Raw genomic sequence first — 5,748 nt, 5'->3', positions numbered from 1 at the left:
GATCCGTTTCAGTAACTTTCTGAAAGCGACACAAGCCAGCAAAGTACGCTGGATGTTTATTCCTCTCTAAATGGCTCCTCCACTCCTATGCACTGTAAGGGAACATATAAAACATGTTTCAGGTATTTGGGAAAAGAGAAGAATTAAAAAAATAATTTTCCTTCAGTAGAAAAAGCCAGGGTTCTCTTACTAATGTAGAAGGGAAGATTTTGGTATTTAACAATAGAAAATTTTGTTAACCCCTGCCCCCAGAAGATGGGAGACTGTCAAAGATAGATAGTATGCTATCAAAATATTACAGCACTAAGTATAAGGATGAAAAGAACTGTGAAAGACCACTTATGTCAATAAGTTTGGTTAAGGCTTCAGCCCTAGATACTTCTAAACTAGGATATTTAGTAAATGAACTGGAGTTTATAAAGACAAGTAGATTCCATCATAGAGAACTCACAAAAGCCTAGGAACATGAGGAATTTTATCCTTAAATTGCAAATGAGGAAATAATCCTTTGTGAGGAAGATTGCTGTTTGGTGGAAGCTGCTGGAAGCCCAACAAAATCTCTCTTCCATTTTCCCACAGCACTAGAGCTGCTGCTGGGCTCATAACTGCCCAATCAGACAGCATGGTTTCAGGGCTCACTGGCTTATATGTGTGACCATGGATCACAGTTCCCATCCATACAATGTCATGAAGTGATGGTCACTTGGTCTGGTCTTGGTCTTCAAATACTGAGTAAGCACATTTCCATACTTCTTATCTCGGGCTAAACCACTGAGGAGTCACTAACTTAGGAGGAAGGTATTATATAGGATGGATATAAAAGAAAATGGGAGGAACCAGCCTCCCTGAAGGCCCTTTGGAGCTTGGAGAGGAGTCACTCTGCCAATCCTGGTCACGCACCTCAGTCCTATCACAAAAGAGGAAAAAAACTTCTCAACCTTAAATATTTAAACTTTAAATAGCATGAACATAGCCCCATTTTGCTTAGGATGGTCCTGCCTTATGCCTATTGCCTTGGCATAATTATAAATGGCATTCTCTTTCACTATATGAAAATAAATCACATGGTAACTACCCCTATTTTCATTCAATGGCTCATGCTACCTCTTTACATTAGTAGCTCAGCTTCTCTACAGCCAATATAGAAACTGGCACCTGGCATCAGATGCTAACATAACAAGACTTCAAATAGGTGTGATTAGTAGTCATGTGGTGGGCATCAGGGTATGTATACAGCAGGTTAGGAGACTGGATATACTCTGGCAAAATATTTGATAAAATTATCCCCTGTGATGACTTGAAAGACCACGTGTATCTATGCAATCTGTAGCCAGAGTGCCAGAATGTTAATTTGTGTTGGTTAGTCCTTGCTTCATTTAGCAAGGTATTACAAGAAAGAAAGAAACACTGGCAAGAATTGGCAAGTTTAAAAGCAGAGATGAAATAGAACAGATGGGGTTGGAAATACCTCTTGCATCTATACTTCAAACAGCTATAAATTCCTAACTGTTGCTTCTCCAACCTTTCTCAAAGACTCATCATTAAGCCACTGAGATTAAGAGTGTTTACACATGAAATCACTGTTTGAAATATCATCAAAATAGGTGCCTTTATCTTTTTTATTTTTAAAAAAAGTTTTATTAAAGTATAGTTGATTTACAATGTTATGATAATTTCTGCTGTACGACAAAGTGATTCGGTTTTACATATACACACATCCATTTTTTCTCAGATTCTTTTCCCATATAGGTTGTCACAGAATATTGGGTAGAGTTCCCTGTGCTGTACGGCAGATCCCCATTGGCCAGTCATTCCGTATACATCAGTGTGCCTATGCCAATCCCAACCCTAGTTCCATCCCTTGTGCTTTTAAAATAAGGAAAAGAAGAATGGATCCCAGAACCCAGGAAATAAGGCTGGCATAAGAACTATGTGCCAAAAAAGATTTTGTGTGTGGTGACTGGAATCTGGGACTGATGGGAAGAAATAAAATCACTCAGAAGCCTGATGAATTTCTGAAATCGCAAACCTGGCTTACAGATGCCTATGGCTATCTAAACCCCAAGCAAGGGTCTACTTCACATCTACTTCAGATATCAGCATGGAAACAGTGAACAAGGAAGATCCTCCTCAAATGGCACAGCCAGTGGCCAAGGAAGATGATGGTCTGGAGTTACTCTGAGAGAAGTAGAATCAGTTGTGACAGGAGGAACTGGCCAAGGACACAGTTAGTCTTCAGGGCAGAGAATCAACAGGATTCCTGCCCAGTTAAGGACCATCAGTGAATCTAAATGTCATTCCTCCCTTTTCCAGAGGAAGTCTTCATTGCAGGAGCACAGTTCCTGCCCCACTGATGTGTGTGTGTGTGTGTGTGTGTGTGTGTGGCCATGTGCTGTGAAAGGGGCACAGAGACCTGGCCTTTTAGTTTTAGGTCATTGGACAATGAGCAAAGATCCAATCAGGAGGCCTATCCCTTAACCAGAGAACGTAGACCTTGAACTGGTTCCAGCACAGGTGGGACTCAGGGGTGTCCCCTTGGAGAGTGGATGGATGTGTCTTATGAATGGGAAAAGCACACATAAATATTTGGGTGATGCTTGAAAGTCTGGTGAAGACAGCTAGTTACACACCAATATTTGTTCCACATTTTTCTTTAAAAATTATGCAATATCTTGGCTCGTGGTTGCCCTTCCCTTTTTTTTTTCTTTTATGTGGTTGCCCTTATACAGATGACTTTTCTGAGTCTCCCTCACTAATAGTGGTGGCCTTGTGACTAAGCTTCATCCGTGGAATTTGAGGGGAAGTGACATTTGCCTCTGGATCAGGCTTTAAAACATGGAGCATGCACTTCTCTCTCTCTCATCACTCAAGCTGGCATACATAGGTAACTCAACCCCGCCCCTGTCATAGAGTAGGATGTTCTAGGTGAGATGGAAAGAAGCCTGTTCCTTCCTGGGATGCACTATCCACTTAAGTGCTGTTACCTGAGAGGGAAATAAAGGTTCGTCAGTCTGTCAGGTAAAGCAATGTGTGGTGAGCACTTACTAGGTGTTGACGCTCTGTTAGACTCCTTGACCCACTTGCCTGGACCACCAGCTAGTCACTGATAAACTGCAGCTGAGGCTGCACCTGTATCCATGGCTTCCCGGCAAGTCTGCAGCCTTCCCATCTATACCAGTGCCTGAAAAGCACACAGAATATGTGATGGAACTGGAAATGGGACCCAGGACCACCTGACTCCAGGACTGTTTATCTTTCTATTTATAGATGCTTGATTTTATACCTAATTTTCAAGCATACTAAAATCTCTGAGGAATGTAAGGGTTCTTTTTTTCTTTTAAACTTAACAGAAATGTTTATTTTGCTTTTCCTATTGGATGTTAAGATTATTTTGCTAATATTTTGATAACTCAAGTTTTTGATGTAAATAAATAAAAGCACAGTATGCCCAATGCCAATTTAAATTCACATGCTTAGGCTCCAGGAATTTTTCATATACTTCAAGCTGTAATTGAATTTTTAACAAAGCAATATTTTAGGCAAGTGTATCAGAACTCTTAAGATTCCATGACTGCAATCAATATTGGGCAGAACACGCCATTTCATATCTTATCATATATTAAACTTTGAAAAGAAATAGGCATTAACAACTTTAAAGAACAATGTATTTCAGAAGGCATATTCTTTGGTTTATCTTGGTGAAATCCATTTGGCTACCTAAAATCTTATTACACACCTTTATTATTTCTTTATGGAGGGAAAAGCCAAAAAAGGAAGTTTTCTTTACATTGGCATGTGCTAAACTGAAGATGTCAATTTTTATAATTAGTACTGGTTAATGTTGGTTCTTATTTTATCTTTTGGGATCATGGTTATCTTGTAAGTCATGCTGAAGAAACTACTCAAGAAACCAGATGCTGCTTCTTTGAAATTCTCGCCGTCACAAGGAAAGCTGCAGAAATTACTCCCAAAGATTCTCATTTTGTGTAAAATGTGATGTCACCGAGTCCTGCCTGGTTTTTGGTGCCTTCAGGATTTGCTTCCCAGGTAGTTGTCTGGTGCTTCTTTACATGGCATATCTATGTCTGACTTGTTCTTGATGGTTTTTAACTCTGGAGGGCTGCTGTAGTACAAAATTTCACGTTTCCCTTGAGTATCCACTGAGCTCTTGCCTGGATTTGGATGCTATCAAATTATGCATCTCTAGGCAGGGGCTAGGGCCACAAGAACAAGGGAGTGAAGAGATTGAACATGACAGCACAATCAAGAGCAAGGGCAAAGAACACTTGATTTACAGAGCAAATATCCATGTATACAGTGATGGATGGCAATTCTATAAATTGTTCAGAAATGGTGACATAAGGTACCAGTTAAGGCTCTAATAATGGCCCAACCAGAGGACTTATACTTCCTTCCAAAGCAGCTGTACTACCTTAGGACAAGGGAAGGTGTGCTCTCATTGTGCGGAGAGAAGTGACAGGTAGTCTATGAACCTGTGAGGAGAGAAGTGACAGGTGGTATAGGAAGACATGCCCTGTTTGAATTGGGTTCCCTTTAACTGTAACCACATAAGTAGTTTAAATGCAAGTAGTTTAATGTGATGGATCCTAGGGATGCAGCCTAGCAAGGTGGTGAGGTGGGATTTGGAAGGGTCAGAAGCCAATAAAGTGCACGCTGTCCAACCATTAATGGGCAACTAGGCTCAGTCCCATGGGCACCTTGGGAGACAGTGAATGAGGTAAACTGATCTAATAGATCCCAATGGTTCTGATGTTGAAGAAAGGGTTGGACAATATATTTCTGGGTGATGAAAATATGGATCAAACAGTGAATCTATGGAATTCACAAGGGGCTCAAATTTGAATGATGTTCCTTGAGAGTCAGGCATTGTATCACCTTTTACAAAGATTTTTTGTTTGACTCTCATGATAATATGATAAAATAAGTACTTGTTATTTCTAATTTTACTTATAAAGAAGCTGAAGTTAGAGGAGAGAAATGCCTTATAGGATATGATACAGCTAATATAAAGGAGATCTTGGATTATATTCAGGCTTCCTAACTCAAAACATGGTGAGAGGCCAAAGAGAATATTGGAAAGAACAGGGATTTTGGAGTCCTATTTTTGTTTGTAGGTTTTTTTTTTTTTGCTCTTTTAGGGCTGCACCTGCAGCATATGGAAGTTCCCAGGCTAGAGGTCAAATCGGAACTGCAGCCACCAGCCTCCATCATAGACACAGCCACAGCAACGTGGGATCTGAGCCACATCTGTGACCTATACCACAGCTAATGGCAATGTGGGATCCTTAACCTACTGAGTGGGGCCAGGGATCAAACCCCCAACCTAATGGGTACTAATTGGGTTCATTACAGTTGAGCCACAACGGGAACTCCTTGTTTGTACTCTATGGCCAGAGTAATATCCAAATCTCAACAACAGTAAAGGCGGGGGCTTCAGCAGAGATCAACTGCAGCCAAAATGTGGAGCAGATGTGTCAGCCCTGCCGATAACCTTGGACAAGGTCTTAACGTCTCTGGACTTCAGTTTCTTCACATAAAATGGAGATGTAATATCCACTTTAAAAGTTAAAACCGATGGCCAACAAACACATGAAAAAATGCTCAACATCGCTGATTATAAGAGAAATGCAAATCAAAACTACCATGAGATATCACCTCACACCAGTCAGAATGGCCATCATTAATAAGTCCACAAATAACAAGTGCTGGAGGGGCTGTGGAGAAAAG

General features: G+C 40.6%; 1 long non-coding RNA gene across 2 annotated transcripts in view; it reads right to left on the bottom strand.

Annotated features, from left to right (window-relative positions):
* The window catches only part of LOC125123129 (uncharacterized), a 103,070-nt gene that overhangs the window by 27,417 nt on the left and 69,905 nt on the right, over nt 1-5,748 (bottom strand). The gene's annotated exons all lie outside the window — the stretch shown is intronic.

This window comes from Phacochoerus africanus, chromosome 3 (assembly GCF_016906955.1).
Source record: "Phacochoerus africanus isolate WHEZ1 chromosome 3, ROS_Pafr_v1, whole genome shotgun sequence".
Lineage (NCBI taxonomy): Eukaryota > Metazoa > Chordata > Mammalia > Artiodactyla > Suidae > Phacochoerus > Phacochoerus africanus.
The sequence above is the reverse complement of the archived record's forward strand: the minus strand, read 5'-3'. Positions and strand labels throughout refer to the sequence as shown.